This window comes from Bos indicus x Bos taurus, chromosome 2 (assembly GCF_003369695.1).
Source record: "Bos indicus x Bos taurus breed Angus x Brahman F1 hybrid chromosome 2, Bos_hybrid_MaternalHap_v2.0, whole genome shotgun sequence".
In the NCBI taxonomy this organism is placed as follows: Eukaryota; Metazoa; Chordata; class Mammalia; order Artiodactyla; family Bovidae; genus Bos; species Bos indicus x Bos taurus.
Window position 1 is genome coordinate 89,967,867 of NC_040077.1, and position 13,190 is coordinate 89,981,056.

Genomic DNA, 13,190 nt, shown 5'->3' on the forward strand with positions numbered 1-13,190 from the left:
CCTATGCCCATGGAAGTTTCCAGGCTAGAATACTGGAGTAGGGTGTCATTTCCCACTCCAGGGGATCTTCCCAACCCAGAGACTGAACCCACTGGTAGGCAGATTCTCAACCACTAGCACCACCTGGGAAGCCCAGAAGACGCTTCAGAGATAATCAAGACCTACTCTTTGTTTTACACAAGAACCTGCAGTTGAAGTTTTGCCCTAAGTTACCAGATTAAATCCTAGGCATTCTAAATTTTCATCCGACATGCCTACTACCACACAATGAAAACTGCAGTGAAAGACAATGGCGCTTTGAAAATATCATAAGATGCATGTATACCTCCAACTCATTAATGATACTATCTCTTTGCAGAACACTTAGTATTATAAAGCACTTTTCTCTACACTGTTTCCTTTAGTCTGTAGCTGCTTCATTATATATCAAGTCAGTTAAAATAATTCAATGAATGACGCTTTCATAAGAAATGCTTTTGGTTTAAGTATTCGTTAATATTAAGCAGTCATAACATGACTTTATTCTTATATCTTCAGCAGTTTCCCATGTTATGTTATTAACTACCGTTAGACACTGACTTTAAATGATTTCTCCAAGTATCTCAGAATTCCCCACTACAGTTTCTCTCCTCCAGAAAAACGTGTCTTAATTTGGAACTCTACAAATACATCTCATTCTTTTCCACATCTGTTCTTTTGCTCATTTTATTTTTCCTTGAACTTTCCAAAATCTCTCTTTAAAAGTTTAAATTCTAACATTTGAAAGTTTGTTGCTTTAAGTCAATTTAGTAGAAAAATTAAAGTTAAATGAAATATATCTGACAAGGAAGTGGAAGAATAAGTAGTAGGAAAAAAAAATTAAAGCTCCCCCCTAATATATAAGCATGGAAAAATATATGAAAGGATACAAAATGTTAACGTTGTTTTCTCAAGGGAGAAAAATCTGGACAAAAGGTAAGATGATGACACTATTAAATTTTACTGTTAACTCTATATTATTGATTAGATGAACATCCAATACTTTTGTGAGTTAAAAAAATCCAGGACAGTTGTTATTCAGTCCCTAAGTCAATGTCCAACTCTTTGTGACCCCAGGAACTGCAGCACCCCAGGCTTCCCTGTCCTTCACTATCTGAGTTTGCTCAAATTCATGTTGAGTCAGTAATACCATCTACCCATCTCATCCTCTGTTACCCCCTTCTCCTTCTCCCTTCAATATTTTCCCATCATCAGGGTCTTTTCCAGTGAGTCAGTTCTTAACATCAGGTAGCCAAAGTATTTGTGTTTCAGCTTCAGCACCAGTCCTTCCAATGAATTTCAGGATTGATTTCCTTAAGGATTGACTGGTTTGATCTCCATGTTGTCCAAGGGACTCTCAAGAGTCTTCTCCAGCACCACAGCTCGAAAACATCAATTCTCTGGCTCTCAGGCATCTTTATGGTCCAACTCTCACATCCGTACATGACTACGGGAAAAAGCATAGCTTTGACTATATGGACCAGCAAAGTGATGTTTCTGCTTTATAATACACTGTCTAGGTTTGTCATAGTTTTTCTTCCAAGAACCAAGTGTATTTTAGTGGCTGCAGTCACTGTCCGCAGTGATTTTGGAGCCCAAGAAAATGAAATCTGACTCTATTTCCCCAAATACCCTCCAGGGAAGCTTGCCTGTCACACAGAGCATGCCTATACAGCCAACATACTCCTTCATTCACAAACATAAAACAAACCAACAAAACTCATCAGATATGTGAGGAAAATCAGTATATGTAAGTGAAAGATCAATAAGAATAAACAGAGCTAACCCCAGAGTAAATAGAGCTATTTCTGAGGAATGCAGGGGGAGAATGACCCTTGGAAAGATTCAAAATAGTATCCTCAGAAATATTTAGAAGGGCATTGATTTCCACATAGCTATATAATCAGTTCAGTTCAGTTGCTCAGTCGTGTCCGACTCTTTGCGACCCCATGAATCGCAGCAGGCCAGGCCTCCATGTCCATCACCATCTCCCGGAGTTCACTCAAACTCACGTCCATCGAGTCAGTGATGCCATCCAACCATCTCATCCTCCGTCGTCCCCTTCTCCTCCTGCCCCCAATCCCTCCCAGCATCAGAGTCTTTTCCAATGAGTCAACTCTTTGCATGAGGTGGCCAAAGTACTGGCGTTTCAGCTTTAGCATCATTCCTTCCAAAGAATACCCGGGGCTGATCTCCTTTAGAATGGACTGGTTGGATCTCCTTGCAGTCCTGTATAATAGGCACGTCAAATTTAATGTATACATAATAGGATTCTAGATTACCTCCCTGCTCCCCACTTCCCTCAAAACACACACACACACACACACACACACACACACACACACACACAAAACCTTGGCTTTTCTCTATTTTTCCTCATCTCAGGTAATGGTGCCACCTCTACTGAACTGTTAGACCAGAAACCTGTCTCAACCTTTCTTTCGTCCTCTTCATATGTAAGCCAGCATTAAGTCCTATGCCTACTGCCTTCAAAATATATTAAATATCCAATAATATCCTACCACCACCTACTACCCCTGCAGCACAAGTCACCATCATCTCTTTCCAACAAGAGTCTCTTAACTAGTCTCTTGCTCCCTGTGACACAGACTGAGAGTTACTTTCCCAAAATACATATTATTTCAAGAACCTCAATATTTTAGGAGCAAAAATGTCCCTTACTCAAAAAGCTACATCTTCCAGCCTCCTTTAAAAGACAGAAGTGGCCATGTAACAAGGTTCTGGCCAACTACATATAGCTGAAAACTGTTGGAAGATGCTTCTAAGAGTATATCTTAAAACAGAGGCAGACTGAGCTGACAGGTACTTAGTCAACCATTATTCCTTTCTTCTTCCTGCCTGGAACACATCATGATTCCTAGAAGTACAGAGTTCATTTAGTGTTACTCTATACTAACATGCATATGCTGACAATAGATTCCAGAAAGAAAGGACACGTGGGTCCAGGATGACATCACAAAAACCACTGCACTACTATTTAAAGCAGTGTTTCTAAATTTTTGTTTATAATTCTTAACTGATTCAACAACTTCCACACATACTGAGTCTATTCATCCACAATGGAATGAAGCTAGAAATCAATAATAGAAGGAAACTGGAAAAATAACAAATATGAAGAAAGTAAACACTTGTAGCAATAAGTACACTCAGTGCCCAGAGCTTGATTTACAAATATTCTCTAGTAAAATAACCAGGACTTTATGTAGAAACTATTGACATGACTGGGTAAGAAAAATTCAGTATGAGCCTGGAACATCATAGAGCACTAAAAACTATGAAAATGCTCAAAAAATAAAAGGATAGGGGCATGTCATTGGGACACAGGACACACTGAAAGTCCCAATGGCCAAAGCTTGAAAAATTAATACAACAAAATACATAATACCATAGATTATAATTATATATATATATAGCTATACTCATGAAAAATACACCCTTGAAAGTAGGCTAGAGTTAGGGACTTACTTCAAAAAATCCAAGCAGTGAAAGCAAAAAAAAACAGTAACTGCACCGTAGAGAAACCTGGCAATCAAGACCTAAACGAGGTAGGGGGTGGGGGGCAGGCGGTCCTAAGATGGCAGAGGAATAGGATGGGGAGACCACTTTCTCCCCCACAAATTCATCAAAAGATCATTTGAACACTGAGCAAATACCACAAAACAACTTCTGAACACTGGCAGAGGACACCAGGCACCCAGAAAGGCATTGTCTTTAAAAGGAGGTAGGACAAAAGATAAAAAGAGAGACAAAAGAGTTAGGGATGGAGACCCGTCTGGGGGGGGGGAGGAGTCTTAAAAGAGGAGAAGTTTCCAAACACCAGGAAACCCTCTCACTGGCGGGTCTGTGGGGAGTTTTGGAATCTCAGAGGGCAACATAACCAGGAGGAAAAAATAAAATAATAAAACCCACAGATAACAGGCCTAACTGCAACTCCCAGTGGAGAAGTAGCCCAGATGCTCACGTCCACCACCACCAAGTGGGGGCTGAACAGGGAGGCCCCGGCTGCATTGCTTAAGGTAAGGACTGGGCCTGAATGCCCTCAGGGCAATCTGATGGAGCTAACGTGAGATAGCAACCCAAACCGTGGGATAGCCAGAGAGGAAAAAAAAAAAGAAGAGGAAAGAGAGAGAGAACTTTCCTGCGAAAAGCTCTAACCTAAGGCACTGCCGGAGAAGGCGATGACACCCCACTCCAGTACTCTTGCCTAGAAAATTCCATGGGCGGAGGAGCCTGGTAGGCTGCAGTCCATGGGGTCGCGAAGAGTCGGACACGACAGAGCGACTTCACTTTCACTTTCATGCATTGGAGAAAGAAATGGCAACCCACTCCAGTGTTCTTACCTGGAGAATCCCAGGGATGGGGGAGCCTGGTGGGCTGCCGTCTACGGGGTCGCACAGAGTTGGACACGACTGAAGCGACCTCAGCAGCAGCAGCAGCAAGGCATTGCCGGCCGGCTTACAGAACAAAGGACTGAGCGAATACCAAAGGAGAGTTAGCCGGCTGCGGACGGCCCATCCCCCACCGGAGGCTGGGAGGCAGGCAGGTGACAGCCAGAGCCAGAAGGAAAGGGGCAAACTCGGCCCCAGAGATGGCATCCTCTACCAAACTGTGAGCAGGCTCCCAGTTGCTAACAAGTCTTCCTGGGGTCCTGGACGGTTGACATCCATCAGGAGGGTCACAGCCAGAGATTAGCACCCCAGAAGAGACACACAGCACACCTGAGACAGCACTCCGGCTGCACACCCAGGAAACTGAGCAGCTGGGACTGAGAGATGATAAGATGCACCACCCAGCTGGGAAGAGTGTGCTTGCCAAGCACCTGGTTGCCTGAGCTGCTCCGACCTGGGAAGGGCACAAAACGCAGGCCCAACTGAGTCTGTGCCTTTGTGGAGTACCTGAGAACCTGAACCTGAGCGGCGTAGATCTGGGAAGTGTACGCAGCCCAGGGCTCGCCTTAGGCAGTTCCCCCGCAGAGCAATCTGGAGCCTGAGCAGTGTAGACCGGGAAAGCACACACGCTGTGAGCAGGTGCAAACCCAGTGTGGCCCAGACACTGCGAGCACTCCCCACACACGCCAGTGATATTTGTTTGCAGCATTCCTCCTTCCCCGCAGCACAATTGAACAAGTGAGGGTAAATAAATGACCACTTTCGCACTCTTGTGTGAGGGTGGACATTAGATACTGAAGAGACTTGCAAACAAAGCCAAAATAAAGAAGAGGGAATGGCTTTGGAAGTGACAGGTGCAACAGCTTAAAACCCTATAGTTAGCACTGGCATTGGAAGGGACCTACAGACCTTGAGAAGAAGTGTAAGGTCGAACAAAGAACTATCTGAAACTGAACTGACCACACACTGCCCTCAACAGCTCCAGAGTAATTCCTAGATATATTTTACTATTATCATTAATTAAAAAAAATTTTTTTTATTTTTAAGTTCTTTATTACTCCTTTAATTTTCATTTTTAAAACCTTCTATTACCTTGAAAAAAAGATGCTATTTTTAAAGCAAATTTCATATTTTTTATATATAACTTTTGCGATTTTGTTTTTTTATATTTTAATATTGTATTTTTGAGAGTCTAACCTCTACTCTAGATTTTTAATCTTTGCTTTTTGGTATTTGTTATCAATTCTATACCTTTAAGAATCCAATCTTCAGTACACATTTTTACTTAGGAGTGTAATTACTGGCTTGATTGCTCTCTCCCCTTTTGACTCTCCTTTTTTCTCCCCCAGGTCACCTCTATCTCCTCCCTCCCCCTTCTCTTCTCTGCTTAACTATTAACTCTATTAATCTCTTTGGGTGTTCTGGGCTATGGAGAAAACTTAGGGAACTGATCACAGGCTAGACTGGTCTCTCTCCTTTTGACTCCCCCTTCTCTCCTCCTGGTCACATCTCCTTCCTCCCTCTTCGCTTCTCTATGGAACTCCATGAACCTCTCTGAGTGTTCCAGAGTGTGGAGAGCAAATAGGGAATTTATTACTGGCTAGACTGCTCTCTTCCCTTTTGATTCCCTCTCTTCTCTTCCTGGTCACCTCTATCTCCCTCCTCCCTCTTCTCTTCTTCATGTAACTCTGTGAACCTCTCTGGGTGTCCCTCACTGTGGAGAAGCTTTTTCACCATTAACCTAGATGTTTTATCATCAGAGCTGTATGGATGGAGACGTCTTGAGGCTACTATAAGAATAAGATGGAAAGCCAGAGGCAGGAGGCCTAAATCCAAACCTTGAGAACACCAGAAAACTCCTGACTCCAGGGACTATTAATCGACAAAAGCTCATCCAAAAGCTTCCATACCTACACTGAAACCAAGCTCCACCCAAGAGCCAACAAGTTTCAGAGCAGACATACCAAGCTAATTCTCCAACAAAACAGGAACATAACCATGAGCACAAAAATACAGGCAGCCAAAAGTCACACCAAACCCATAGACACCTCAAAACTCACTACTGGACACTTCATTGCACTCCAGAGAAAAGAGATCCAGCTCCACCCACCAGAACACCCATGCAAGCTTCCCTAACCAGGAAACCTTGACAAGTCACTCGTCCAACACCATCCGCAGGGAGGAACCTCCAGAATAAAGAGGAACCACAAACTTCAAGCATACGGAAATTCTGACCACCCCAAACACAGCAACCTAAACAAGATGAAAAGGCAGAGAAATATTCAGCAGGTAAAGGAACATGATAAAAGCCCACCAATCCAAACAAAAGAGGAGGAGATAGGGAGTCTAACTGAAAAAGAATTCAGAATAATGATAGTAAAAATGATTCCAAATCTTGAAAACAAAATGGGGTTGCAGATAAATAGTCTGGAGACAAGGATTGAGAAAATGCAAGAAAAGTTTAACAAGGACCTACAAGAAATAAAAAAGACTCAATCAATAATGAATAATGCAATAACTGAGATCAAAAGCACTCTGGAGGGAACCAACAGTAGAATAACTGAGGCAGAAGATATGATAAGTGAGGTGGAAGACAGAATGGTGGAAATAAATGAAGCAGAGAGGAAAAAAGAAAAAAGAATTAAAAGAAATGAGGACAACCTCAGAGACCTCTGGGACAATATTAAATGCCCCAACATTCGAATCATAGGAGTCCCAGAAGAAGAAGGCAAAAAGAAAGGCCATGAGAAAATACTTGAGGAGATAATAGTTGAAAACTTCCCTAAAATGGGGAAGTAAATAGCCACCCAAAACCAAGAAACCCAGGGAGTCCCAAACAGGAGCAAGCCAAGGCAAAACACCCCAAGACACATATTAATCAAATTAATGAAGATCAAACACAAAGAACAAATATTAAAAGCAGCAAGGGAAAAAACAACAAATAACACACAAGGGGATCCCCATAAGGATAACAGCTGATCTTCCAATAGAAACTCTTCAGGCCAGGAGGGAATGGCAGGACATACTTAAAGTGATGAAAGAGAAAAACCTACAGCCCAGATTACTGTACCCAGCAAGGATCTCATTCAAATATGAAGGAGAAATCAAAAGCTTTAAGACAAGCAAAAGCTCAGAGAATTCAGCACCACCAAACCAGCTCTTCAACAAATGCTAAAGGATCTTCTCTAGACAGGAAACAGAAAAGGTTTATAAACTCGAACCCAAAACAACAAAGTAAATGGCAACGGTATCATACTTATCAATAATTACCTTAAATGTAACTGGGTTGAATGCCTCAACCAAAAGACAGAGACTGGCTAAATGGATACAAAAACGAGACTTTTATATATGTTGTCTACAAAAGACCCATCTCAAACCTAGGGACACATACAGACTGAAAGTGAAGGGCTGGATAAAGATATTTCACGCAAATGGATACCAAAAGAAAGCAGGAGTAGCGATACACATATCAGATAAAATAGACTTTGAAATAAAGGCCATGAAAAGAGACAAGAAGAACACTACATAATGATCAAAGGATCAATCCAAGAAGAAGATATAACAATTATAAATATATATATGCACCCAACATAGGAGCACGGCAATATGTAAGGCAAATGCTAACAAATACGAAAGGGGAAATTAACAGTAACACAATAATAGTGGGAGATTTTAATACCCCACTCACACCTATGGATAGATCAACTAAACAGAAAATTAGCAAGGAAACACAAACTTTAAATGATACAATGGACCAGTTAGACCTAATTGATATCTATAGGACATTTCACCCTAAAACAATGAATTTCACCTTTTTCACAAGTGCATACGGAATCTTCTCCAGGATAGATCACATCCTGGGCCACAAATCTAGCCTTGCTAAATTGTAAAAAATTGAAATCATCTCAAGCATCTTTTCTGATCACAATGCAGTAAGATTAGATGTCAAATACAGGGGAAAAAAAACTATTAAAAATACAAACATATGAAGGGTAAACAACACACTTCTGAATAACCAACAAATCACAGAAGAAATCAAAAAAGAGATCAAAATATGCATAGAAACATATGAAAATGAAAACACAACAACCCAAAACCTATGGGATTCAGTAAAAGCAGTGCTAAGGAGAAGGTTCATAGCAATACAAGCCTACCTCAATAAACAGGAGAGAAATCAAATAAATAACCTAATTCTACACGTAAAGCAACTAGAAAAGGAAGAAATGAAGAACCCCAGGGAGAGTAGAAGGAAAGAAATCACAAAAATTAGGGCAGAAATAAAGGCAAAACAAGTAAAAGAGACCATAGCAAAAATCAACAAAGCTAAAAGCTGGTTCTTCAAGAAGATATATAAAATTGACAAACCATTAGCCAGACTCATCAAGAAACAAAGGGAGAAGAATCAAATTAACAAAATTAGAAATGAAAATGGAGAGATCACAACAGACAACACAGAAATACAAAAGATCATAAGAGACTACTATCAGCAACTATATGCCAATAAAATGGACAACTTGGAAGAAATGGACAAAATCTTAGAAAAGTATAACTTCCCAAAACTGAACCAGGAAGAAATAGAAAACCTTAACAGACCCATCACAAGCCCAGAAACTGAAACCATAATCAGAAATCTTCCATCAAGGAAAAGCCCAGGACCAGATGGCTTCACAGATGAAGTCACCCAAAAATTTAGAGAAGAGCTAACACCTATCCTACTCAAACTCTTCCAGAAAATTGCAGAGGAAGGTAAACTTCCAAATTCATTCTATGAGGCCACCATCACCCTAATACCAAAACCAGACAAAGATTCCACAAAAAAAGAAAACTACAGATCAATATCACTGATGAACATAGATGCAAAAACCCTTAACCAAATTCTAGCAAATAGAATCCAACAACATATTTAAAAGATCATATATCATGACCAAGTGGGCTTTATCCCAGGGATGCAAGGTCAGTTCAGTTCAGTTGCTCAGTAATGTCCAACTCTTTGTGACCCCATGAACTGCAGCACGCCAGGCCTCCCTGTCCATCACCAACTCCTGGAGTCCACCCAAACCCATGTCCATTGAGTCGGTGATGCCATCCAAACATCTTATCCTCTGTTGTCCCCTTCTCTTCCTGCCCTCAATCCTTCCCAGCATCAGGGTCTTTTCCAATGAGTCAGCTCTTTGTGTCAGGTGGCCAAAGTATTGGAGTTTCAGCTTCAACATCAGTCCTTCCAATGAACACCCAGGACTGATCTCCTTTAGGATGGACTGGGTGGATCTCCTTGCAGTCCAGGAACTCTCAAATTGATGTTCAAAGCATCAATTCTTCAGCGCTCAGCTTTCTTGACAGTCCAACTCTCGCATCCGTACATGACCACTGGAAAAACCATAGCCTTGACTAGATGGACCTTTGTTGGCAAAGTAATGTCTCTGCTTTTCAATATTCTATCTAGGTTGGTCATAACTTTTCTTCTAAGTAGTAATCTCTTCCTTTTAATTTCATGGCTGCAGTCACCATCTGCAGTGATTTTGGAGCCTAAAAAAATAAAGTCTGATACTGTTTCCACAGTTTCCCAATATATTTCCCATGAAGTGATGGGACCGGATGCCATGATCTTTGTTTTATGAATGTTGAGCTTTAAGCCAACTTTTTCACTCTCCTCTTTCACTTTCATCAAGAGGCTTTTTAGTTCCTCTTCACTTTCTGCCATAAGGGTGGTGTCATCTGCATATCTGAGGTTATTGATATTACTCCCGGCAATCTTGATTCCAGCTTGTGCTTCTTCCAGCCCAGCGTTTCTCATGATGTACTCTGCATAGAAGTTAAATAAGCAGGGTGACAATATACAGGCTTGACGTACTCCTTTTCCTATTTGGAACCAGTCTGTTGTTCCATGTCCAGTTCTAACTGTTGCTTCCTGACCTGCATACAAATTTCTCAAGAGGCAGATCAGGTGGTCTGGTATTTCCATCTCTTGAAGAATTTTCCACAGTTTATTGTGATCCGCACAGTCAAAGGCTTTGGCATAGTCAATAAAGCAGAAATAGATGTTTTTCTGGAATTCTCTTGCTTTTTCGATGATCCAGCGGATGTTGGCAATTTGATCTCTGGTTCCTCTGCCTTTCCTAAAACCAGCTTGAACATCAGGAAGTTCACGGTTCACGTATTGCTGAAGCCTGGCTTGGAGAATTTTGAGCGTTACTTTACTAGCGTGTGAGATGAGTGCAATTATGCGGTAGTTTGAGCATTCTTTGGTATTGCCTTTCTTTGGGATTGGAATGAAAACTGACCTTTTCCAGTCCTGTGGCCACTGCTGAGTTTTCAAAATGTGCTGGCATATTGACTGTAGCTCTTTCACAGCATCATCTTTCAGGATTTGAAATAGCTCAACTGGAATTCCCTCACCTCCACTAGCTTTGTTCGTAGTGATGCTTTCTAAGGCCCACTTGACTTCACATTCCAGGATGTCTGGCTCTAGGTGAGTGATCATACCATCGTGATTATCTTGGTCGTGAAGATCTTTTTTGTACAGTTCTTCGGTGTATTCTTGCCACCTCTTCTTAATACCTTCTGCTTCTGTTAGGTCCATTCCATTTCTGTCTTTTATCGAGCCCATCTTTGCATGAAATGTTCCCTTGGTATCTCTAATTTTCTTGAAGAGATCTCTAGTCTTTCCCATTCTGTTGTTTTCCTCTATTTCTTTGCATTGATTGCTGAGGAAGGCTTTCTTATCTCTTCTTGCTATTCTTTGGAACTCTACATTCAGATGCTTATATGTTTCCTTTTCTCCTTTGCTTTTTGCTTCTCTTCTTTTCACAGCTATTTGTAAGGCTCCCAGACAGCCATTTTGCTTTTTTGCATTTCTTTTCCATGGGGATGGTCTTGATCCCTGTCTCCTGTACAATGTCATGAACCTCAGTCGACAGTTCATCAGGCACTCTATCTATCAGATCTAGTCACTTAAATGTATTTCTCACTTCCACTGTGTAGTCATGTGGGATTTGATTTAGATCATACCTGAATGGTCTAGTGGTTTTCCCTACTTTCTTCAATTTAAGTCTCAATTTGGCAATAAGGAGTTCATGATCTGAGCCACAGTCAGCTCCTGGTCTTGTTTTTGTTGACTATATAGAGCTTCTCCACCTTTGGCTGCAAAGAATATAATCAATCTGATTTCAGTGTTGACCATCTGGTGATGTCCATGTGTAGAGTCTTCTCTTGTGTTGTTGGAAGAGGGTGTTTGCTATGACCACTGCGTTTTCTTGGCAAAACTCTCTTAGCATTTGCCATGCTTCACTCTGTATTCTAAGGCCAAATTTGCTTGTTACTCCAGGTGTTTCTTGACTTCCTACTTTTGCATTCCAGTCCCCTATAATGAAAAGGACAACTTTTGGGGGTTTTAGTTCTAAAAGGTCTTGTAGGTCTTCATAGAACCGTTCAACTTCAGCTTCTTCAGCATTACTGGTTGGGGCATAGACTTGGATTACTGTGATATTGAATAGTTTGCCTTGGAAACGAACAGAGATCATTCTGTCGTTTTTTAGATTGCATCCAAGTACTGCATTTCGGACTCTTTTGTTGACTATGATGGCTACTCCATTTCTTCTAAGGGATTCCTGCCCACAGTAGTAGATATAATGGTCATCTGAGTTAAATTCACCCATTCCAGTCCATTTTATTTCGCTGATTCCTAGAATGTCAACGTTCACTCTTGCCATCTCCTGTTTGACCACTTCCAATTTGCCTTGATTGATGGACCTGACATTCCAGGTCCCTACGCAATATTGCTCTTTATGGCATCAGACCTTGCTTCTGTCCCCAGTCATATCCACAGCTGGGTATTGTTTTTGCTTTGGCTCCATCCCTTCATTCTTTCTGGAGTTATTTCTCCACTGATCTCCAGTAGCATATTGGGCACCTACTGACCTGGGGAATTTCTCTTTCAGTATCCTATCATTTTGCCTTTTCATACTGTTCATGGGGTTCTCAAGGCAGGAATACTGAAGTGGTTTGCCATTCCCTTCTCCAGTGGACCAGGTTCTGTCAGACCTCACCACCATGACCTGCCCATCTTGGGTGGCCCCACAGGGCATGGCTTAGTTTATTTGTCTAACTGAGTTAGACAAGGCTGTGGTCCTAGTGTGATTAGATTGACTAGTTTTCTGTGATTATGGTTTCAGTGTGTCTGCCCTCTGATGCCCTCTTGCAGCACCACATTAGCAAATTAAAAGATAAAAACCATATGATTATCTCAATAGATGCAGAGAAAGCCTTTGAAAAAATTCAACAACGATTTATGATAAAACCCTCCAGAAAGCAACAGAGAAGGAACATACCTCAACATAATAAAAGCTATCTATGACAAACCCACAGCAAATTTATCCTCAATGGTGAAAAGTTGAAAACATTTCCCCTAAAGTCAGGCAAGGATGCCCACTCTCACCTCTACAATTCAAAATAATCTTGTTCGTTTTGGCCACAGTAATCAGAGCAGAAAAAGAAATAAAAGAAATTCAGATTGGAAAAGAAGTAAAACTCTCACTGTTTAGAGATGACATGATACTTTACATAGAAAACCCTAAAGACTCCACCAGAAAATTACTAGAGCTAATCAATGAATACAGTAAACTTGCAGGATATAAAATCAACACACAGAAATCCCTTGCATTCCTATAGACTAACAATGAGAAAACAGAAAGAGAAATTAAGGAAACAATTCCATTCACCACTGCAACAAAAAGAATAAAATACTTAGGAATAAATCTACCTAAA

The 13,190-nt window shown here is 41.1% G+C and overlaps 1 protein-coding gene across 1 annotated transcript in view; it reads right to left on the reverse strand.

The window, feature by feature from the left end:
- Window positions 1-13,190, reverse strand: part of C2CD6 (C2 calcium dependent domain containing 6) — a 125,693-nt gene that overhangs the window by 8,954 nt on the left and 103,549 nt on the right. The window lies entirely within an intron of this gene.